This window comes from Pogoniulus pusillus, chromosome 3 (genome assembly GCF_015220805.1).
Source record: "Pogoniulus pusillus isolate bPogPus1 chromosome 3, bPogPus1.pri, whole genome shotgun sequence".
NCBI lineage: Eukaryota > Metazoa > Chordata > Aves > Piciformes > Lybiidae > Pogoniulus > Pogoniulus pusillus.
Window position 1 is genome coordinate 18,172,763 of NC_087266.1, and position 24,407 is coordinate 18,197,169.

The 24,407-nt window shown below is 44.8% G+C and overlaps 1 long non-coding RNA gene across 2 annotated transcripts; it reads left to right on the forward strand.

Moving 5' to 3' along the window:
• The first annotated feature begins 1,122 nt into the window (after positions 1-1,122).
• Positions 1,123-5,609, forward strand: LOC135173697 (uncharacterized). Of its 2 annotated transcripts, none has more exons than XR_010301401.1 (4): positions 1,123-1,168; positions 3,149-3,296; positions 4,878-5,054; positions 5,352-5,609. It is a non-coding gene; the product is annotated as an uncharacterized LOC135173697 (long non-coding RNA). The 2 variants fall into 2 exon arrangements; XR_010301402.1 differs by having other exon boundaries at positions 3,149-3,290.
• The last annotated feature ends 18,798 nt before the right edge of the window (positions 5,610-24,407 follow it).

A 24,407-nucleotide genomic window follows, 5' to 3' on the forward strand; every position in this document is an offset into this window, starting at 1 on the left:
TCTATATAGGTCTTGTTGACCTGCATAGGAAACAGAGGTATCACACGAAGCCCCTGGTTCTGCTGGAGTTTGACCATGTGAATGTACCTGAGCTGACTTTTGGAAACTTGGATTGCTCACCTGCCCGTGCAAGATCCATCATGGTGCCAATAGGATGGCTTTTGTCATGGAGGGCCTGTAGGCCTGAAAAGAGGCTTATTTATGCCTATACATGCCTGGACATGTCTTTCTGCCAGGACCTCTGGTTGTAAACAGGTTGTGTAAGCCCCCACACACCCAGCTCGTGTCTCCCTGGGGTAAATCCATGTGATTCCGATGTTTGGAAAAGTCCAGGCAAGAGTTTGTGCCTATTATGGTATGGTTTGGCTGACTGCCAGCCTGCTTGGTCATTCTAGTGGCCAAAGGGGCCATTAATCTCGACCCACATTCAATAAATAGGGGTGCACAGGTAAACAACGTGCTCAGCTCGAACCCCATTGCAGTGCTCAGCTCAGGTCTGACTCACCTGCATGGCTCAGACATAGCTCTGGCCCTCACCTGCTGCGCTCAGCTGCTCAGACCCCCTCGCTCGGATGCCATTGCATAGCTCCGATGCTCAGAGGCTCAGACCTCATGCTTTGACTCATTTGCAGCTCACCTGCCTGCGTACCTTAGATGCAGAACTCATTTAAGCCTACACACATATATATGGAGCCTATCGCCTCTAAGCCAGCTGTGCTTATCTGCACACTATTGCTACCAGGACCAGATCCTACATTGCATTTACCTACAGAATCACAGAATTAACCAGGTTGGAAAAGACCGCTAGGATCATCGAGTCCAACCTACCACCAAACCCTTCTAATTAGCTAACACATAGCACTACGTGCCTCATCCACTCTCCTCTTAAACACCTCCAGGGGTGGTGACTCCACCACCTCCCTGGGCAGCCCATTCCAATGCCAGCCACTCTTTCAGTGAATAATATAAGCTTTGCTCTTTTCCCGCCCCACATTTTCCCCCTTTTATCCCCCAAACCCACAGCACCTGGGTGCTGTTGCAGTCTCCTCCCACCACAGGTGTGACCACTTTGCCCTCCCTGCTTGCTCCCCTTTATAATCAGCCTCAGAAGGGGCAGTAGCCCTAAGCTTGCCCAACTGGGCAGAGGATCCTCCTCCAGTCACCACTGGTGAGTCTCCTACCTTGGTGCGTGCACACTGGGTGAATGGTGGAGGTGATCAAAGGCCGGGGGGCCTGGTGGCCCCCCGGCTATGTAGGGCTAGGCTCAATGATTGCTCTAACATCAGCCACGGGTGCTGGCTGAGCTCCTCTGTGTTTAGCTGCTGCCTTCTGCTCTCTTGTCACACCTTAGAAAGGGCAGGACTGAATCTGTGAAGCATTTTGCGAAGCATTGAATGAGCATGGAGGGAATGTCTGAGAGTCCCTGATGAGATAAGTGGAACAAAACTCCAATCTCATTGGCACTCCTTTGTGTCAGAGTAGCTAAAATTCTGTTTTGTTTTGTAATGAAGCTAGAACTGGCTTTGTTCACAGACTCACAGAATCAGCCAGGTTGGAAGAGACCTCCAAGCTCAGCCAGCCCAACCTAGCACTCAGCCTTGCCCAATCAGCCACACTGTGGCACTAAGTGCCCCAGCCAGGCTTGGCTTCAACACCTCCAGCCACAGAGACTCCACCTCCCTGGGCAGCCCATTCCAATGTCAATCACTCTCTCTGCCAACAACTTCCTTCTAACATCTAGCCCAGACCTCACCTGGCACAGCTTGAGGCTGTGTCCCCTTGTTCTGTTGCTGCTTGCCTGGCAGCAGAGTCCAACCCTAACTGGCTACAGCCTCCTTGCACGGAGCTGCAGGCAGCAATGAGCCCTGCCCTGAGCCTCCTCTTCTGCAGGTTAAACAATCCCGCAGTCTTCTGGCAGAAAAGAAGGCTATACAAACTGTGGCTCAGAAATTGTTAAATAAAGTATGGGTTTCAGTAATTATCACAGAAATTATGGAGCTCAGACTCCCAGCAGCTGCGCACACTTTGCCTATCATTGCCTGATAAGTGCTGCTGCCGCTGAGATAACCAGGAAGCAGATTCTGGATTGTCTGCACACACACATGGCCTGCTAGCCATGACAACCATGCCAGAGACAGCACAATATTCTCCTCCTGCTACACCTGAAATCCTGCCAGCTGTTAAGTCCTGGACACAGAATCCAGAAGAAGCCAGTATCATCAAAGGCAGAGATTGTCCCTCGCCAGGAGAACAAAGGTTAGAGAAAACCTATTTCCCCACAAACCAGGAGGATTCACCTATTTCCCCTCAAGCCAGGAAGATTCCAGCCTCCAAGTCCACAGGCAGAGACCCTGGAGAACTGGACACTAGGCACAGGCTGTGACATAGCCCCAGAGGGTGATTAATAATTGATAAAGAGTTGTGAGTAAAAGCTTTAATATTGAATTTAATTGAATTTATATAAAAATTATATCGCCCCAATTAATTTCTCCCCTCCACCAAATAGGTGTAGGTACTGGGAATCCCCCTTGGTAACAGCTTTGCAGAATGTGCTTGAAAATAACCCCATGCTTGAAATGTGGTGTCATCAGTTGCTCAGAAATGGATGGAAACTCTGCATTTTATCCCAGTGCTGTAATTTTGTCCTCTGAATGTTAAAGCTTACACTGAAAGTTCAGAAAAGTTGCTCTTTCTGGGCAACAGATCAAGAATTTTTAATGAGGTTTGCTCCATAGACCTAGAGATAGCATTCTCCATTCTGGATTAATGACATATGAAATCCTGACTCTAAATACACAGGTCATTTGTAATTTACAAGAGGGTAGAAAACTGTCAATCCTACCTTGATGATTCCACTGTTCTTTTCATCCCTTCAACCTCAAACAAGCAAAAAGATTTTTCATTGGAAACCTTTTGCTTCCAATGGTGAGACTCTGTATGTTGAGTTTCAGCTGTGATTGAATTTATACTACAGCCAAGTTATAAACTCTTGAAAATAGGATTTATAATGGAAATTCCAAGTGCAATCTTAACTGTAACAGCCAGCTTGATACCACAATGGTATTGTTACCATTCTTCAAACTTAACGTTCTGGATGAGTCATGCTGATCTAATTCTTCCCATAACCTTTTTCCTTTCTGTGGTGCAGGCCTACTCCTGTGATTTCTCATCATACGCCAGTGGATGTGTTCCTTTCATTCTGCAGCACACAGGACACAGCCAATATCAGCGCACTGGAAATAAACAATGCAGCAGGACCATGCCTCGTGCACTTAATTAGTCAAATAAAGGTCAAGGTTGGGGCAGCTTTCACTAGTTCGAGTTAGTGCTTGATATTTTATTTGTTATTTGTATAATGTCTGTGTAACCTTCTAGGGCTGTCCTCCTAGTTCTTAGAGAATCATATAACATTAAAAAATACAATAATAATCAATTTCAGGAAGATGTGAGAGAGGAGATGGGAGAATGGTAATTCTTTCTGTTTTCCACCTGTACTTTGTGAAAGACAGAAGAAGAGTAGTTGGCATGATGTTCTGCCCCCATGGTGAATGCCACATGCCCTGTCCTCAGCAGTGCTGTGTTGCTGTAAATGCATAAGGTGATCCCAAAAAGGGAATGTGAGTATCAGGGATGAGAACAGCGGTGAAGATGTCACTTTGATTATCCTGCTCCCTGCAGCAGAATATTTGGATGACCTTTTTTACAGGATGTAAAATTTGTGAGAATCATGGTTGAGGAAGTTGTACAAATTCCATAACTGAACAAAACTTAGATTTTGTGTAAAAGGAGAAAGGCAAAAGTTTGGAAGAAGAAGAGCCGAACTGACTACATGTCTTAGAGTGGTGTTGATGGGTTAAAGAAGGACTTAAGCTGCAAATTCTCTAGTGACAGATCCTTATCTCTCCCTCGCCTCTTCTGACTTGTGCCAGGGAGGAAAACAAATATTTAACTGCATGTATGAAGTAGAACTAATTGCTCAGGTGAGATTAAGAAACTATCTGGGGCTAATGGCTCTGCTCTCCTTGCTCTATCCATTACCATAAGGAGATAGGGCAAGAGCAGGTGCTGATGTTGGGCCAAACTGTCAGCAGCAGACCAAAAAAATGCAGGGAAACTGAACTTCTACAGTTCAGTCCTGCTCTATCATAATCAGGTCTCACTGTGTACCCTCCAGGGGGAGTGACCTTGAACCTGACCCTAGGTGGTCTTGACCCCTCCCCAGGGGTGGGTCTGAACACTAACAGGTGATGGTTAGCCAACTCCCCCTTCTTCCTATTCTCACCCTCTTGCCCTCTCTCCCATCAAAAATCTGGTTGTATTTACACATTTTTGTATCTTGTTTTCCCTTCCTCAGATACCCTTTTTAATTTATTGTTAAACTTTTCTTCCTTTAACTTCCAAATGGAAGTGAGATTATTTATTTGGTTGTGCTTACTCTTCCTCCCTCTACATCTAATTACTTTCTTTTGGGAAAGAAGGGGGAAGAGGGAAGGGCACTCTATAAATTGGTTCTATCAAATATAGGCGAGTCTCTGGGAATTTAAATTAGAACAGAGACACACTGTTACCTTTTACTGCATTTGCCCTTTTCCTAAGAAGCAGAAGTTTTCTTGCAGCTCATGTGTCACTGCCCAGGGAGGTGGTGGAGGCACCGTCCCTGGAGGTGTTCAAGAAAAGACTGGATGAGGCACTTAGTGCCGTGGTCTAGTTGACTGGCTAGGGCTGTGTAATAGGTTGTACTGGACGATGTTGGAGGTCTCTTCCAACCTGGTTGATTCTGTGATTCTTATCCTGCTATTAAGCAATTTGTACAGGTGAAACATTCTTTTAATCACATCTGCTGTTGAGCACAGATGAGATTTTCATTCCACCCACAGGCTCACCAGGACCTGCAGGCCCATGTGCCTTGCAAGCCACATTTCAGGTGTGTCAAAAACTGACATCAAGCTGCCTACCTATCAGTTCACTAGGAAAGCAGTATCTGTCCTCAGCAAAGTGTGACTGCTGCCCTTTGGACGCTGAATTTCCACGGACTATTTGTGACACATTGCCTGGTTAGTAGTCTTAGGCTTTCTTTACTGAGATCTTCTGCAGTAGATTTTAGGGATCTGAAAATTGGAGAAGGTTGAAGGCGACTAGATTGCTTCTGTAAATAGCCAGAATATGAAACGTGCATATTCTCTCCATCTCTTCAAAACTGAGGCACAGTTTTTCAGAACTAAATTTCTTCTGACATAATCAGTTGGGAGATTTTAATTTCTTTCTTTAATAGGTCATATTATCATAATTTAAATTAATGTTTTTCTCACGGTTTAAATATATTTCCACATTTATCCCTGTGATCTTTTCAGCAGGTTTTTCAAATCTGATGTGTCAGGCCCTCCAGGGAAAAGAGGATCACTAGTAGTACCGTTTGATTGATGCAGTAAGACTGCCTCTTGGATTTCTGTTATGTTCTGGTTTTACATGGTCATGAGCACACGTTATTAGCTGTTGCGTTGTTTGTTCAAGCTGAGACTCTGTGAATGTATCTGTACTGTTGCTATTGTAATGACAAGCATGGGAAAGATTTTAGCTTTTGCTTTAAAAAATAACTCTTTAAGACTGTTGGAATGGCTCATGAATTAAGTTATGACTTGGCAGATGATAGTCACTGCTAGGGAAAAAAAAACTTTAGCCTATTTTTGGAAAAGATTTGAAAAGTATATGATTGATAAAGAGTTGACAGCAATATTTTATGTTTCTTGGGTACTTCAGGAAAGCTTTAACCTCTCTCAAGTAAGAGTTCCCTGGTTCCTACAGGAGTAGCATTTCTGCAGCTATCCTGCCTACGCATCTCTTTGCTTACCCGTTCCCTTATCTGTGATAAGTTATGAACCTCTTTGTTGCTCCTAGGTTAACTTATGAGAGCTGCAACTCATGGGCCTCTGAGGAGCACTGCAGTGATGTGGAGAGTCCTGACACAGGGCAGCTCAGATGAGACATGGGCCAGGGACAGCTATCATCATCCTGTGGGGTGACAGGTGGAACATGGGCTCTGTGCAGGAGGAACACAGCAACAAAGGCTGTATGAACAGAAGATGTGGATTAGGTCTAGAGCAGACATGCATGTATTTGGAAGATGTCCAAGTGATTTGGAGGTATTGGTTGATAGTCAACTGAAATGAGTCAGCAGTGTGCCCAGGTGGCCAAGAAAGCCAATGGCCTCCTGGCTTGTATGAGAAACACTGTGGCCTGCAGGAACAGGGAGGTGATCATCTTTCTGTGCTCAGCATTGATGAGGCTACACCTCGAGTACTGTGTTCAGTTCTGGGCCTCTCATTATAGGAAGAATGTTGAGATACTGGAGTGTGTACAGAGAAGGGCAGTGAGGCTGGTGATAAGTCTGGAGCACATGGCCTATGAGGAGCACCTGAGGGAGCTGGGGTTGTTCAGTTTGCAAAAGAGGAGGCTGAGTGCAGACCTCATTGCTCTCTACAACTACCAGAATGGATGTGCTAGTTAGAAGCAAGCTGGAATGTTTTGGTAAAAGAACTTGATAACAGGCAGTGAAATGAAAACAATTGATGTCAACTTCTCTCACAGTCTCGCTGAGAGCTCTGGGAAGAAGTAAACATTTCTCCATTTTGTCTTTCTCTTCTGCCTTTGCCTTCAGACCTGGTCACATCTCATTAACCTTGCTCCTACTAACCTTGCTCCCTAACCTCTTGGCTGCACCTCTCTTCTTTCTGAGAACTGGGGTAAGGTTGAGAGGGCCGGGGGGAGGTGTTGGGGTGGTTTGAGAGCCCCTCCTGGGGACTCAGGTTTCTGGGAGGGGAGTTGTGCTTCTGTATTGTTTATCCTTTGTATATTTCTGTATATAATTGTATATAACTGTATATATTGTAAATAGCTGCTTGTAAATTCTGCTAGCTGTAAATAAATAGCTTCATTTATATTCCCAGGGTCCGTCTGAGTTAGCTGGGGCAAATACAAAGTGTGGGGGGGGGGCGGGTATGAGCCCAAACCATCACAATGGAGGTTGGAGTGAGGAAGGAACCAACCTCTTCTCCATGATGATGAGCAACAGGACCCGTGAAAGGCCTGGAACACAAACCCTATGGAGACAGGCTGAGAGAGCTGGGGTTGTTTAGCCTGGAGAAGAGGAGGCTCGGGGGGACTTCATTGCTGTCTACAACTACCTGAAGGGAGGTTGTAGCCAGGTGGGGTTGGTCTCTTCTGCCAGGCAACCAGCAAGAGAACAAGGGAACACAGTCTCAAGTTGTGCCTGGGGAAGTATAGGCTGGATGTTAGGTGTAGGATCACAGGTCGTTAATGAAGAACAATGGTCAAACAGGGTCAATGTCAACACAAGCCTTGGACAAACTATCTGAGTCAGAGTGATCTGACCTGATGAATATGCCTGTCCTTATCTGATGAATATGCTAAAGACTGCTGCTCCTCGGGAACCAGATGTGGCAGACAAGAATTTAGATTGGAAGAAAAGACTGTTTTGCATGTGATAAAATAACTAATCAATATGTAAAAATGTTAAGCCTTCTGATGCCTTCTGACAAAGTATATAAGTCCTGTATGTTGCCTAATAAAGTTGGAACTTAGCTTGCATCAAGCTGCATTCCCATCTCTTCATTGCGGCAGTTAAGAGGAAGTTCTTGCCAGAGAGAGTGATTGGCATTGGAATGGGCTGCCCAGGGAGGTGGTGGAGTCACCGTCCCTGGAGGTGTTCAAGAAAAGCCTGGATGAGGCACTTAGTGCCATGGTCTAGTTGACTGGCTAGGGCTGGGTGCTAGGTTGAACTGGATGACCTTGGAGGTATCTTCCAACCTGGTTGATTCTATGACTAGAGAATGGTTACAAGCTGAACCAGTGGATGTTCAGGATGGATGTGAGGAAAATGTTCAAGTCCATGGGACCTGATGGGATACACCCATGGGTGCTGATGGAGCTGGCAGATGAGGTTGCTAAACCCCTCTCTACTATATTCCAAAAGTCATGGCAGTCTGGTGAAGTCTCCACTGACTGGAAAAGGGGAAACATAACCCCCATTTTCAGAAAGGGGAGGAAGGATGAGCCAGGGAACTCCAGGCCAGGCAGTCTCACCTCTGTGCCCAGTAAGATCATGGAGCAGATCCTCCTGGAGGCACTACTGAGACAGAAGAATAGTGAAGAGGTGATTGGCTACAATCAGCATGGCTGCACCAAGGGCAAATCCTGCCTGACAAACCTGGTGGCCTTCTATGAACAGGTCACAACATTAATAGATGAGGGGCAAGCAACTGATGGCATTTAGCTGGACCTGAGCGAGGCCTTTGACACTGTCCCACACCACATCCTGGTCTCCAAGCTGGTGACACATGGGTTTGATGGGTGGACCACGAGATGGATAAAGAACTGCCTTGATGGCCGCACCCAAAGAGTGGCTGTCAGTGGGTCCATGTCCAAATGGAGGCCAGTGACAAGTGGAGTCCCTCAGGGATCAGCCCTGGGACCAGTCTTGTTCAACATCTTTGTCGGTGCCATGGACAGAGGCACTGAGTGCAGCCTCAGCAAGTTTGCTGATGACACCAAGCTGTGTGGTGCAGCAGACAGGCTGGAGGGCACGGATGCCATCCAGAGGGACCTGGGCACGCTGGAGAGGTGGGCACAAGCCAACCTCATGAGGTTCAACAAGACCAAGTGCAGGGTCCTGCATCTGGGTCGGGGCAATCCCAAGCACAAATACAGGCTGGGCAGTGAGTGGCTGGAGAGCAGCCCTGAGGAGAAGGACTTGGGGCTGCTGCTGGACAAGAAGCTCAACATGAGCCAGCAATGTGCGCTTGCAGCCTGGAGAGCCAACCAGCTCCTGGGCTGCATCAGAAGTGTGTCCAGCAGGGTGAGGGAGGTGATTCTCCCCCTCTGCTCTGATGAGACCCCACCTGGAGTACTGCATCCAGTTCTGAAGCCTCCATTACAAGAAGGATGTGGATGTGCTGGAGCACATTCAGAGAAAGGCCACTGGGATGATCAGAGGGCTGGAGCAGCTCTCCTATGAGAACAGAATGAAAGAGTTGGGGCTGTTCAGTCTGGAGGAGAGGAGGCTCCGAGGTGACCTTATTGTGGCCTTCCAGGATCTGAAGGGGGCCTGCAAAAAAGCTGGGGAAGGACTTTTTAGGCTCTTAGGGAGTGACAGGACTTAGGGGAATGGAGCAAAGCTGGAGGTGGGGTGATTCAGACTGGATGTGAGGAGGAAGTTTTTCAGCATGAGAGTGGTGAGAGCCTGGAATGGGTTGCCCAGGGAGGGGGTTGAAGCCCCATCCCTGGAGGTGTTTAAGGCCAGGCTGGATGAGGCTCTGACCATCTCGCTCTAGGGTAGGGTGTCCCTGCCTATGCTAGGGGGGTTGGAATTAGATGATCCTTGTGGTCCATTCCAACCCTGACTGATTCCATGACTCTAAATATTTCTTCACAGAGAGGCTTATCAATCAGTGGAATGGTCTGCCCAGGGCAGAGGTGGAGCCACCATCCCTGCAGGTGTTTAAGCAGTGTGTTGACCTGGCACTTAGGGAGATGGTTTAGTGTTGACCTTTCAGTGTTGGGTTAAGGGTTGGCCTGAATGATCTTCAAGGTCTCCTCCAGGCAGATGTTTTCTATGACTCTGTGGTCCTGTGCAGACAGTATTAGGTTTTTGGAGAATCACCCTCTGGAGCTGCAGGTTTATCCTTTTTTTCAGAAGCTCTCTTTCCAAGACAAATTTTATGCCAGCAGGCTACCCTCTTAGCATCAGTCCCTTGGAGACCACCACAGCACTGAGGGTCACTTTGCAAGGGTACAGAGGAGCAATGGTTATTTCTTCTCTCACTGGCAGCTTTGTGATCCCTTCCCTGGCTCCTTTCTGCCTGTAACTGTCCCAGTTGGTGGCATTGGAGTGCTCATTCTCCATCAGATACCTTCCTTCAAGATTCTTGATTATAGGTGCTTAGATAGGATGACTGTGGATATTACAGCACTCTGGGACAAGATAAAGGAGAATGAAAACCGGTGAGGTGAATGGCCCTTCCTCTGCTGTTCAGAGAAGACTTAGGGTATTTTATTAAGGATAATTTATGGATTATGCAGCTGTTCCTTGCTATCTCAACATCATCCTCATGGGAGCATTACTGGTAGGGCTTGCCAGTGAATTTCAGATCCATTGATAGTATGAGACTTTCTGCATCTGGGGAAATGTTTTCTGAAGTAAGTTTGTATTTCTCCTAATTAAAATTCTGTTATTAATTTCAGGCTGTTTTGTCAATTTGTCAGAACTGTAACATACTGCCATGCTGTTCTGCTAAACATCTCCAGTTACTTTTAGCTTTTTAACATAATTTCTTTGTGACTTCCAGCTTTATTAAACTCAAATTGACTGGAAGTCACCAGACCAAGTTGCCCTTGGCTTACTGTATTTTACCATCTAATTTTGACAATGGAAATTTATTTTATTGAGAAAAGAAAAAAAAAAATCACCTATCCCATCAGCAGAGACCTGGCAGTTGGTCTGGAAGAAAAGGGAAGGTACGAAGAGTCCCATTGTGGCCTGTAGGAGTGTTGGGAACAGTAATACTAAATGTAGTGATGCTATAGAAGGAGGACCTTGTGCCTCATTCAGTCCTGGCTGAGATCTAAGGGAAACTCCTACTCTCCATAGCATGGACTGAACTGGAATCATTTGTCATGTAACCCTTTTCCATACAGGAAGCACCAGAGAGGGAGAGTCAGAGGAGAAATTTCAGCTCCACTGTGATCTTGAAGCTCTTGGTTAAGATGTTTCTGGTGTGTTCCCTAGGAAATGTTTGTACTTCAGCAGAAGAAAATGTGATTAATTTTTTCATGGTTACCAGCCTCATCAAAGAATTTGTTCTGCAGTTTATTTCTGACCACCACCAGATCATTTAGAAATTCAACTTATTATTTATTTTAATGGGAAGCACCATTAATATTAAAAAAAACCCAAAACCTAAACCCAAACATTTCATCTCTGACAGAAGTCTTTTAGTGAGAGTTTAAGAAAATCATCCACAAATTTAATGATGGTATTATTCCAGTGGGAAGGTGAGAGGTTGGATTATTTATTATTCTTTCCATGATGCCATAATATTGCACAGCACTTTATGTGCAAGGTGTCAAGGTCCAGAGAACAGAGATTAACAGTATCTGTGTCCAGAGGAGCTAGATCTGTTCTTATGGATTTCAGTGTTGTGAAATTAAGGTGCAAACGAGACCACATATCGCCATGAAACTATTTATTAAAGGATAGGGTTGGACAAAAGAGAGGGAGAGGGAGGGAGAGAGATAAAGAGAATGATGGAGAAGAGAAGAAGGAGCAGGGAAGGAAAAGAGCTGTGATCATATTACCCTCAGTCTCAGATAAGGGGAGAGAGAGAGACAGGTGCATGGCCCGAGGATGATGATCTGTGTTCTTCAGGTGGTGTGCAGCTCTGGTGGAGGTCTGCCCTTGGTGGTCTGGTGGAAGTGCCACTGGTGGTCCGGTGGTAGTGCCCCCCTTTGGCAGGCATTCCTGCTGCCTTTTGTACAGTATTCTGCTTGGTGTCCAGCTGCAGCTCCCCAGGGAATCTTCCTGTGTATTCTCGTGCATTCACAAGGGTCCAGTGCCACCGGGGGGGGGGGGTGGGGGGTGGGGTGGGGGTGTGTGTGGGTTGGTTTGGCTTCTATCCCACCCCCCCCCACTTTTAAAATGCCCCAGCTAACTCAGACAGACTCTGGGAAGATAAATGAAGTTCTTTATTTACAGCTAGCACAATATACAAGCAGATATTTACAATATATACAGTTATATACAGAAATATACAAGTAAAAAGTAATACAGAAACACAACTCTCCTCCCAGAAACCTGAGTCCCCAGGAGGGACTCTCAACCACCCCTGCCCCTCTCAACCTTACTCCAATCCTGAGAAAGAATAGAGGTGCAGCCAAGAGGTTAAGAAGGAAGGTTAGTGGCAGCGAGGTTAATGAGATGTTGCTCAGTCTAAAGCCAAAAGCAGAGTGAGAGACAAAATGGAGAATGTTATCTAATGTTTACTTCTTGTTCCCATACTTCTCAGCGGGACTGTGAGAGAAGAGACACAACCATGTTTTCATTTCGTAGCCAATTATCTACTTTCTCTCGCCAAAACATTCTAGCCTGCTTCAAACTAGCACAATCCACCCCTGTCTACTTTGCTCAGAGTATTGCTGAGAATTATCTGATCTAATCTAAACCAATATTTACAATAAAACAATATATATAAGTTCAGTTCACACTTCAATCAGATGTAGGTGATTCAAAAGCTCAGAACAGGGACTCCCAGGTGACGTTGGGTTCGTGCTCACGTACTGTAGATTCTCTCGTAGATTCTTCTAGTGTTGGAGGCCTTGCCCCCTCCCTGGCTGCACCTATCCATACCCTGAATACACATAAACCTTTTCCCTTGGGGGTAGCTGAGATACGATGTAGGCATCCCTGCCAGGCTGAGGTCCCGGAGTTTCCAAGGCGTTGTCTGTTGATTTGCATCACTGAGCTTTAGGCCAAGCACAAAGTCTGACTCCCAGAAGCTGACAAAGGCAATCTTTGTCTTTGTTCATTAGGGAGAGGCAGTGCAATCTGTATCTTTGTTGACAAACAAGAGAGAGTATTTAGACTCTCACACAAGGATGAAACTGTCAGCTGCAAAAAACAAGTTCTCTGAAGGGGCAACCTCTGTAGAATACCACTATGGTGAGCCTCAGGTCGTGCATGTGTCCCCTTCTTCCTTTCTTCTTCTCACTCTTTCCCTCTCTAGTTTCAAGGCCACACCATTCTGGAAAGGACAATTTAGGTTAACTTGAAAGGGATGGAGAAATGCAGATAAAAAAGCCTCAGGAGATATGGGCTGTCCCAGGTTGAGGCTATAGGGGGACTAGAAGATTGTTATCCAGTCCCATAATTCTGCTATCTCCTTATAAACTCACAACAAGGTCAGTTTGCTCCCCTTTCTTCCTCCTCCTGCCCTGTGTATGGTGGGAGCCACTTTAGGCCTGTTTGGATGGCAGAGGCATTGAGGGGGGAGGAGGATTGGAGCACTGGGGAGTGTAGATTTAGTTTTTGGGATGGGGAAAAATTCAGTGAGGTTTGCCATGGGTGGGGAAATTGCTTTGTAATATCTATGTATTTCTCTCTCTAAATATAATTCTGTATTTACTCTCCAATTTGATTTGAGAGTTAAATTTCTGTCGGCTCTCTAAAAAAAAACCACAATATGGGCAGCAGTAGAGGCTAAGATTGGAGTGACCTGAGGAGTGAAGGCAACACGAATTGCACGGGCAGAAACAGCATGAGGACTAGACAGGCAGGTCCTGCTTAGTACTACTGTGTGGGAGAATTTTCTTGCTAACAGGACCTGAGCTGGTAAGCAATAAGCAAACCTGTGCTGATAACTGTCCTGGAGTCCATCTGGGTCTCAGGATACCAGGCGTCGGGTGGCACTCCGCACACGCAGCTGCGTGGCACAACCTGCCAGCTGCAGGGGACGGACTATACAGGTTGTTTAGGTATAGACTGACCTATCTGTACCACACACCTAACCTTGAGCCAATCTGTACTTTCCACATGTACCAGTCTCAAACTAAGCTGGTTATGCATGCCTCTCCCAAGTAGCATATAAGCCACTGTATTGCCTCAATGAAGTGTACTGTGCTACATGCAGCTAGCTGACACCGAGTCGTCTCGTCAGTACCTCGATCCTCCTGCCCCTGCTGGCTTCCTGCGGCTGCATTACTGTTTCTATTTTCTGTGACAAATAAGGGTGCTGTGCTTTGGGAAGCCTTTGTGTTAATGACAGAGCAAAGGATAAGAGGGGAGGCAGTGGCACTAGAAAGCAAGGTGCATGCTACCACCTCAGCGTCTATCATAATCTCAAGTCCTTTCCCAAGACATATGCCCTTATTCATGGGCTCCCACTCAGTGTCAGTGAAGTGGCACGTTCTTGGGAAGGCAAGATAGGCAAATCCCCACTGGAATACCTCCAGTACTACCACACACCCTCATGCCTCTCCCCATTTTACAAAACAGAAAAGAAACCTGCTGTAGTTAGTGTAGGTTTCAGTGGAGAGAAGTTCATCACTACAAAGGAACAAGCTTTAGCAGACACCTCTTTGTTTTTAAGTGTTATGTTTTTACATTTATGACGGAAATGAAGAGAACTTGGTGGTTTTTTTTCCCACTGCCAAAGTTATGTCATAAATATCACGCATAAACTTGTGTTCATGCAGAATAAGGCTTTTAATAGAGTTGCAGGAATCAAGCAATGTACAGGCCTGGGTGCGTGGGGAGGCTCTGCTCTACCCTAACACACACGCTTTGCCTTCAGTTGTCTCTTTTTATACCCTATTCTATTACATATTCATTACTAATTCTAAGAAAAGGTTGGGTTTTCCTTATCAGTTTTAGGAATGGGAGGTGTCTCTTCCACACAAGTCTCTTTTTATCCGGTGGTCCCTCTGGTGGTCTTCAGTGATGAAGTAAGGGGTCTTCCTCAAGTGTCCTTTCCATGAACTCCAAACTCCTTTGTATTCCTCTGTTTGCTCATGCAAAAAGGTTGTCTCTTCCATATGCCTCCCTCCTCCACCAATCTTTCTAGTTTCTAGTTAGTTATTACTGTTATCTTAAGCCTGTTGCATACCTTTGTGATGGTGGTGCAAGGAGGAATGCAGCTCTATTCAAAATCCCCCTTCCTCCCTGTCTGTGACCTCTTGCCACGACTTGATCGGATCAAACGTGTATTTCTCACACCATGGATGGGGAAATTGCTTTGTAATATCTACCTCTGTATTTCTCTCTCTAAATATAATTCTGTATTTACTCTCCAATTTGATTTGAGAGGTTAATTTCTGTTGGCTCTCTAAAAAAACCACGACATGGGCAGCAGTAGAGGCTAAGATTAGAGTGACCTGAGGAGTGAAGGCAACACAAATTGCATGGGCAGAAACGGCATGAGGACTAGACAGGCAGGTTAACTGAAAGTCCTGCTTAGTCCTACTGTTTCTATTTTCTGTGACAAATAAGGGTGCTGTGCTTTGGGAAGCCTTTGTGTTAATGACACGGAGCAAAGGATAAGAGGGGAGGCAGTGGCACTAGAAAGCAAGGTGCATGCTATCATCTCACAGTCTAGCATAATCTCAAGTCCTTTCCCAAGACACTCAGTGTTGGTGAAGTGGCACGTTCTTGTGAAGGCAAGATAGGCAAATCCTCACTGGGATACCTCCAGTACTACCACACACCCTCATGCCTCTCCCCATTTTACAAAACAGAAAAGAAACCTGCTGTAGTTAGTGCAGGTTTCAGTGGAGAGAAGTTCATCACTACAAAGGAATAAGCTTTAGCAGACACCTCTTTGTTTTTACATGTTATGTTTTTACATTTATCACAGAAATGAAGAGATCTTGGTGTTTTTTTCCCACTGCCAAAGTTATAATTTGAATTTTGGAACTACCTGCAGGTTAGTAAAATGCATGTTACTATGAGCTTCTGCAGAGCAACCTGGGGTGCAGAGACCTGCAGAGGCAGCAGTGCAGGGACACTGAGAGCCTGGAGGCAGCAGAAGCTTGTATATATCAATCTGCCACCATTCTTTGAGAAGATGTGATTGTGCAGGGTTAAATTACCTACCAAGAATGCAATCACCCTCAGGAACTAAGTTCATTTTGTCTGAAAGCTTGGCTATCCACATGCTTGTGCTCATTGAAACAATGTCTACACCACTACTGTCCCTACTGGCCACATTTTTTTTGAGATTGAACTATTTCTGCTGTGCATCCAGTTATAAGCTTTGGAAAGAACAAAATGACTGCAAGTGACTGGTTGCTTCTCTGGGCTGGGTAAGTCATGGCAAATAAGAAGTGACTTTGGCCAGGGATAAATTGCTGTTTGAAAAAGAAGTTACTGACATTACAAGGTTGATCTAATCTCCACATACCTGTCTCCAGATGGGCCATCATCCTCTTTGTTACCATTGCCTAGTGATGACCTCTATTAACCTTCTTGAAATAACAGTGCCAATACCCTTGTTGGACATCATTAGGGTGGAACAGCTCTGTTTATGATGTTGACAAAGGACAGTATTGACTGCACAAGTAAAATTTTGGGCTGGCAATGAGAAGGAAAGCTAGAAACGATAAGGCTAGAGTGGCTGGTACTAGAGTTAAGATAAGTGACTTTTGCTTTAATGTTTTAAGAATGAGTGTGGCCAGAGAAAAAAAAGAGACTCCTACTTGTAACCCACAGGTAGGTACAGGGCTGGTGCAGCAAAGCTCTTACTGCTACTTGATTTGTTTTGGATGCCCAGTCCTATGTCTTTGTCAGGAACATGCTCTGAGCACAAAGGCAGCATGGGGAACACAATCCAGTTATACCAACAGCTTCTCATGTCTCAGAGGCAAAAACTGGCCTAAGTGTTGATGCTGTAGGGTCTCACTGCAACATCTTGCAGACCACCAAGGCTGTCATGGAACAAGTCTGACACAGTCCTTGCTGGACTACTATCCTACAATACACCTGCCACAGATGAAAAGAGAAAGCCTGTGATCAGCAATGCTAAATGCTGACAAAAAGCCATAGAAACTAAAGGGAAACCTAAATCGTCTGCTTTTAATACATTATTTAGGAACCTTGAGATGTGCTGTTTCAGCCTGCAATGACTACTCAAAGCCTTGCTGAATTTTTTCCGTGGAACTGAATTAAAGGAAGTTGAATTTGCAGTGATACCACAGCTTATTCCTTCACTGATGTGTCAGCATTACATGATTGCTCTTTAAAAAGCTCAGAGGGAGAAAATTCAGTGCAGTGTTGCAGTGAGAGTGCTGTGTGCATGCCACGGCTAATAGGAGAGGCATGGTAAGCAACACCATCTGCCTGGTGTGCCAACATCTGGCCACGTGCCCCTGGAACAGCTCCAGGGCCTTGAGCATCGATCCTTGCAGGGATTCTTTGCAGCAAAAGCACTTTCTGCCCTAAGAGGCCAATTTGCTTGGTGAGATTGAAATAATTGTTTAAGGAAGTTTATATTCTATGGAGGGCTGCCTCATTTAATGACAGTCTTCTGTCATGAGGCCTATGCCACAAATGGAGAGCCTTTCACAGTATCACAGTATCACAGTATCACCAAGGTTGGAAGAGACCTCACAGATCATCAAGTCCAACCCTTTACCACAGTGCCCAACGCTAGACCATCAGTCCAATGTGCAGGTGAAAACAGAGCCACGCAGATGTAAGAATTAACACTCAATGATATTTTTTTCAGCAATAAACAGTTATAATTTCATGTGGAATTGATAAACAGCAAAGACAATATCTAAGTAGCTACCTAGGAGTGTATATACAGCTCTGTTTTGCCGGCCAAGGGCATAAGGGTTGTATTTATCTTTTTAGTTGATTCTGTTCTTGCTCTTGTCTTCCAGTAGAGCTCTGCAGAAGGGTGCACAGAAGTCCTAGGGGTGAGAAGTGGGAGTGTTTTATGCACAGAGAGAAGAACTATGGCAGGAGGCACTATTTGCCCTTCGTCTTCTATGCTGTTCTAAGAGCTAGCATCGCACATAGTTGTCATAGTCTGTCTTCCACATATACAACTTCCAAGTACAAGGATTGTATTTCTGGCAGGCTGCCACCTCCTCAGCTCTGCAATCACTGAGCTCATAAATGCCCTCATCCCACCCACGTTCCTCTGATTCCACCCTCCCATTGTGAGTAGAATCACCTGTGAGTCCTTTTCTAACAAGTATCTTTAGTTGCACCCCTGAAATGAGTCTTCCCACAGCTCTATATTATTTCTGACTACAGTGCACAGGGCCTCCTGCATCTGCTTTAGAATTTCCAGTCTGGAAGGGAAAGAGTCTAGAGCATTGCTTGAGAAAATACTTGGCAATGTCCTTTGGAAGGTTATTTTCTTCTCTGTCACTGGCAGGAGCGGGTAAGTGCAGAGATGTGGTGCCTGGCAGCAGCAGAGAGCATGGAGAAAAGCACTGTATTTGCTCCATTGCAGTAGCTGCCTGTTCCACCTGCCCTTCCCAATTGGTGCCTCTTCCTGCACTTTGTCCATCTCATAGATGAGCCAGGCAGCGATGTCTGCTGCCATTCCCTCCCACAGGGTGCAACTTTGCAGGTTGCACAGGGCAGCACGTTGCTTGCAAGCTTCTGATTGTCCTCAGCTCTCATGAATTCCCACTGTAGGGAATAAACCCACTAAATTCTCAGTTATAAAATAAAGATATTTCCCACATTTAAATATCAATAAACCAGATAACTTTGGGTCATTATACACAACATAAAAAAGAGCTGTGTGTTTGAATCACTTCATATGTCTATTAGTGTAGTAGAGGTGCAGTCTCTGACTTTCTTTTATGAAGTGGGTGAGGAGATGGCAGTGGCAGCTGCTGCCCAGCAGTGAGACCAGCAGGTCTTATCAACTCTAAATAGTCTGGGTATGTGTTGTTAGCTTACCAAACCCGCTCATTTCTATGTGAGTATTGGAACCTCTCTGTTTTTTCAAGTGGCTAATAGCTTCCCACTGTATATGGCTGAGAGTAACTCCACACAAGAGCCTGCAGATGCAAGTAAAGAGCAAATACAGGGGGTTGGCAGCACAATGGAGGCCACCAGCACAGGCAGCTGCTATCCAGTGCTGATGTATGATCCTGCTGCCCACCTCGTGGGTTTAATGAACTATTGCATGAATGACTGTGCCTGTCCTTGGAGTCAGCAGATTTTGCAGGGTGCCTTAGCACTTGGAAGCTTCCTACCTCATTGTGGTTTATAGAGGTGAGCAGGGAGTGTGCTACCATTGTCAACACAGTGCATCCCTCTTGGGACCATGTGGCAGCACGTGAAGAGTGCCCTAAGTGAATTACTTTATTGGTCTGGTTCAAACTTCCCAGAGACTCAAAAAAAACCAAACCAAAACAAAAACCCTAGAAGCAATACATTAATAGGATGCCTTCTCCTGTCTTCCCCCTCTTTGGAAAGAAAGAAATTAGATGCAGAGAGGAAAAGGGGCATAACACCCAAAGAGTAATCCTTCTTTGATTTGGAAGTTAAAAGAAGAACTTTAACAATAAATAAAATGTATTTAAAGTAGGGGAGTTACAAAGAGGTATAGGGAAGGGAAACAAGATACAAAAAATATATATATGACCAGATTGATGGGAATGGGTGGAGGCAGATTCAGGAAGGGATTGTCCACCATGTGGTAGGATGGCCACCTGGCAAAACAGGAGCAGTAGGAACAAGGATGGTGCTGGCAGGCAGGGAGAGAAAAAAAAAAAAGCAAGAAATAGGAAGTTCCTCTTTTTTTATTGAGGGCCTAGAGAGGAAGTGGGAGTGGGCTAACCACTACACCTGGGGTTAGGTTCAGACCAACCCCAGGGAGGAGTCAGGAGGACCTGGGGTCAGGTTCAGACTACCCTTGGGAGGGTTAACCCTTTACAATTACGAAGGGAACCATGGGTGTACAGGTACAAATCTAAAGTGAGAAACTGTATGGTACTTGAACTTTTGTCTTCCTTCCACATTTACAACTAGCTAACTCTATGTCAGAACATGTGTCCACTGGAAAGTGAAGAAGCCTCCTGAGCTGAATGCAGAAAAGCTATGATACAGCATTGCTAGAGTGATGCCTGGCAAAAGCCATGAGAACCTGGCTTATTGCTTTGCAAAAGAGGACCCAACTAAGAATCTGCATGGCTTTACGTGAGTGTTCAGGTATGATAGAGGGATTCCTGCACTAAGATCATTACCAGCATGTAAAGGTCTTTCTGTGTCTTTAGTCCTCTATCACTACATGCAAAGTAATTTTTATTTTATTAAACAAAAAACTTGAGAATGTAGAGGTTTTTCTATACAGGTGTGAAAAAGCTGATCTTGTTCTTGAATGCTGGGACATGAGCTCGGTGCATCTTACAGGCAGTTTGACATAGTGCAGATGGAAGTCTTTATTGTGAAGGCAGGCAACAAATGAGCTTTTGATCAGCTATGAGATCAGCTCTTGCTTGCTACTTTTGATATTGAGGTGTGCTGATAGCTTGAGCTGATTCCTGTAGGTCATTTTTCAAGCTCTCTTTCCTGCTTGATGATCAAAGATAGCAGAGTGCATAATTCATGGCCTTTCATATTCATGTTTATATTTTTGGGTTTATGGTAGGCGACTCCATTTGCCATTTTAATGAAATCCATGGCCACCCACTATTCGGTTGAGTGAGAATTAACCTGGTAAATACAAGTACTTATCACAGCTCATCTTCAGCAAGGAGATTCCATCTGAGACAGCCTCCCTGCTGGCAGTACAGCAAGGTTTTCAGCTTGAGCATGTTTGGGCTGTTGGCTATTTCTTCCCTTTGGTACAATTCCTCTTCCTCTATTCCTAATGCTGTTGTGCCTATAGACTAAGAGGTAGGAGCATGTTTTGAAACTGAACACTTCATGAGGCTACTTTTAAAGGCTTGTATGAGAGTTTTCCTCTGCCCTGGGGTGACTTGCAGATATTTATTAACACCCCCCTCCCCTTTCTATAATGAACATGGTCATAATCCTTGCAGGCAGCTGATTTGGCGCTGAGAGTGTGTACTTCAGTAATGATATAACAAAGCTGGACATGACCTGGCAATGTGCATTTACAGCCCAGAAAGCCAACCACATCTCAGACTGCATCAAAACAACAGTGACCGGCAGGGTGAGTGAGGTGATTCTGCCCCTCCAGTACACTCTGGTGAGAACCAAACCGGAGTACTGCATCCAGCTCCTGAGTACTCAGCACAGGAAAGACATGGTGCTCTTGAAGTGGGTTCAGAGGAGGGCCACAAAAATCATCAGAGGGCTGCAGTATCTCTCCTGTCAGGCTGAGATAGTTGAGCTTATTCAGCCTGGAGAAAAAAAAGTGCTATAAGGAAATCTTATTGCCACCTCTACTTTAAGGAGGCATTAGGATAAAGACTAACTTTGTATTAGGACCTGTTTCAACAGGATGAGGGGTAGTGGTTTTAAATTAAAAGACAGTAGGTTTAGGGTGCATATAGGGAAGAATTTTTTTTACAGTAAAGGTGGTCAAAAACTGAGAGAAGTGACAGATGCTCCATCCCTGGTGACATTCAAGATCAAATTGGATGGGACTCTGAGCAGCCTGGTCTAGTTAAAGAGTCTCTGCTTGTTGCAGATGACATTTAAAGCCCCCTTTCAACCTAAACCATTCTATGGTTCTATGATTCTGTGACATGCTGATGAGGTACAAACTCACTGCAAATGAACTGAGGTTTGTAGTCAAAATATACCTGGGGACAGTGTAGCCTCTGGGGTGCTTTGTGAGATGGTCTTTGTGTATAGTTATTTTTTATTTTCTTTGTCTTTTCTGCCCTTTACTCACACATTTACACTAACATCAGTTCTGAGCCTGCTGTTGTGCTTTGCCTCTTGAATCCTCTCTGTTGTCTGTGTCTCTGGTGGAGTGACCAGGGCTCTGTGTGTTGCTGCTTGATGCCTGCACCTTGTCTTCTACCTCTACTACAGCATAGATAAGGTTAACCTGGCAATTAGGAAGTTCCTTCAACTAGTCATTTTGTGCAGGTTGGCTGTATAACAATACAGTGGCAGGTTACTAGAGCAAAGAGACTCCTTTCTTATAGAAATGTCATGAGAAGAGAACAAAAACACTCTTGAAACGTATTTTGTGGTTCTCTGACCCTTTTTGGCCAACTACTCCTGCATTCAGGTGCTGCTGGGGCATGGGGCAGCCTTTCTCCATTGCATGGTGTAGGAAGACTGTCTTTAGCTTGTTTTCTTCTCTCTGTTGTTTTCTTCTTTATTTTGCAGATATATCCTTTGATCTGAGAGATGCCCTTCTGGGGTGTACAGCCTTCTTCACAGCCTTCTTCTCAGGTACTGGGAGACTGCACTGCTGGGATTATAATTTACATTTTCTATTTGTTTTCCACTAACATTTTAAATTCCTGGTGGAACCATCAAGGTTTAGCTGGAGCAGAGTGATAAAAAACTGTGCTGGTGTTTGAATGGAATAGAATGGAGTGGAATAGAATAGGTCTAGTTGGAAGAGCTCTACCATAACTGTCTAGTCCAATTAATTAACAAGGACTCAGAAACTCACTCTTTCCTCCTTGCAGCCCACACAAGCACAGAAGAGAAACAGTGAGACATAGCAGTAACATAATTTGTCCATTTCAGTGCCAGGTTTAAAGGGAGAAGCTACCAGTCTTTTACATTTTCCCATGGATACAGTTCCTCTTCCTTGCAAATAAAGGGAGGTTGGGTGGTGAAGCTATTACTGTTTCTGCACCAGCTCCTGAAATAGATCATTGTCTTTCTAACGACTGTGCTTTCGGTGCTCCTTGCTCTGCCATTTAACATTCTGCTGGCATTGCATACTCTTACGCCTGTTTCAGCAGCACGATTGGCACTTTTGTCCCTGTCAGCAGCTGCAGAACAGCCCTTGTTCCCTGGGATGTGTCTCATGTAGCTGTCCATCCTCTGGCTATGTGATACTGGTCTTTTTTTGTGCCACTGGGTCAGTTATCACCTTCAAGACATTATGATAGTCCAATGTTTTAAAACATAATTATAAAATAAAACCTGTTTTATCCCACATAGATCCAAATTCTGAGCCTTTATTTTGCTATGATTTGTAACCCTGGCAATACTATGATGTTCCTTCTAGGTGTTACAGACTGGAGACTTTTGTAAATGGAGACCATGCAGACAGTGCTTCTAGTTTCCCAGTAAGGTTGCAATATTCAACAGCTCTTGCAGCCATCATCTCCCATCACACGTACAACCCTTCTGCTGAAGGAATCCCAGTACCAACCCTGCTCAGGATTACTTCTCCTCTTTCATTTGCAGCAGAAACTTTCTATCAGTTTTGCAGAAAAAAGATCCCGAAGTGGCTTTAATGCTGCTGAAAGAACTGATGTTTATCTAAAAGAAAAAACTCCGTGATCTGCTTGCAAGCCCCACCTAGGACAGAGGAAGGAGGACAGAAAACAATTGGTTTCTGGTGCTGCTTGTGTAAGGGAAAATAAAACAAAACCCCAAAGCATTGACAATTGCTGGCACATCCTTTGTGCTAGCAAATTCTCAATAATGCTTACTTGTGCATTAATTTGCTCATATGCTGAGCTGTGGGGAAAACCTGATTATGGGGTGATCAGTCCTCAAATAGATGCTCATCTGGTAAGTGGAGTCTATTGCCTGTACCAGCTGCTACACCTGCTCACACTTACATCTTTCTGTTGGCCTTTACTTATCCAGATTTTGAGAGAAAACACTCCTGATCTTCCAGTCCAAATCAGCTTCGTCTAGAATTAGCTTTGGAGATACAGCAGAATCAATGAGACCATATAATATAGCAACTAAAATATTCTGCAAAGTGGCTCTAACTTTGCAACTTAGGCAGTTAACACTGCAGTGTTTTTCACTGATCTGCTCATTTAGCAGGAGGTGACAGAAGGTATTTTCTGTGACTCATCTATCTGGTCAGTGGGGAGGTGAGGGTGCATGAGATTTTCAGCATATGAGTAGATCACCTGAGTGATTCCCAAGATCACATTGGCCAGCAGATCTGTAGAAGTGGAATTGGAAGCTGTGGTTAGTAACTGTTTCTGAATGGACAGCGTGGTCCTGGCCTGTAGCCACTATGGGCTCAAGCTCAGCTGGCTCCATTGAAGATGACCACAGTTCAAAAGCCATGTCAGTAGGCTACAGATGAATCCTTTGAAGCCTGTGGTTAGTGCTTTTGGAACCCCTGTTCCAGGCTTATTACATCAAGTTTTGGCAAGTCTTCTATCCACATGAAAAAGATGACAACTTCTGTGTGAAGAATAATCTCTGCAGTCTTGGAAACGTCTTGTATGTTGTGCTGTGTTTGAAGCAAGCTTGTCATAGGTTTGGCAAATATTGTATTATGTCATTCACTACTGTGCTGGATAATGTGAAGCTTAGCTGAATTACTTGGAAAAAATGACTGTGATAATCAACTATCATCACAGAGAGCTTTTCTGTGTTCAAATAAATCAGTTGCCAATTTCTGCCAGACTCTGTTGAGGAGTGTCACAAATTATTGGTGACTCCTTGCAGTTCTGTCTCTGGCATTTTGAACCCACATGGCAATTTCTAAGCACAAATTCTGTTTTCTGAATTCATGTAGAGCCAGACAAGTATGTGTCTTCTCAGTCTGGGGGCTCGTTTGGGTTTGGCTTGGTGCTGTTGTTTTTTTTTTCATAGAAATCTCTTTATGAATCTTTCCTGTCTATTGTTTTCTTTGGGATTAAAATTTTCCCAGCTGCAGTCAGTTAATCAATTTTAACCATGCTTATTATGCACAGGGAACTGTTTTTCCACCTGAAAACTCAAAAACGTTGCAGAGGGT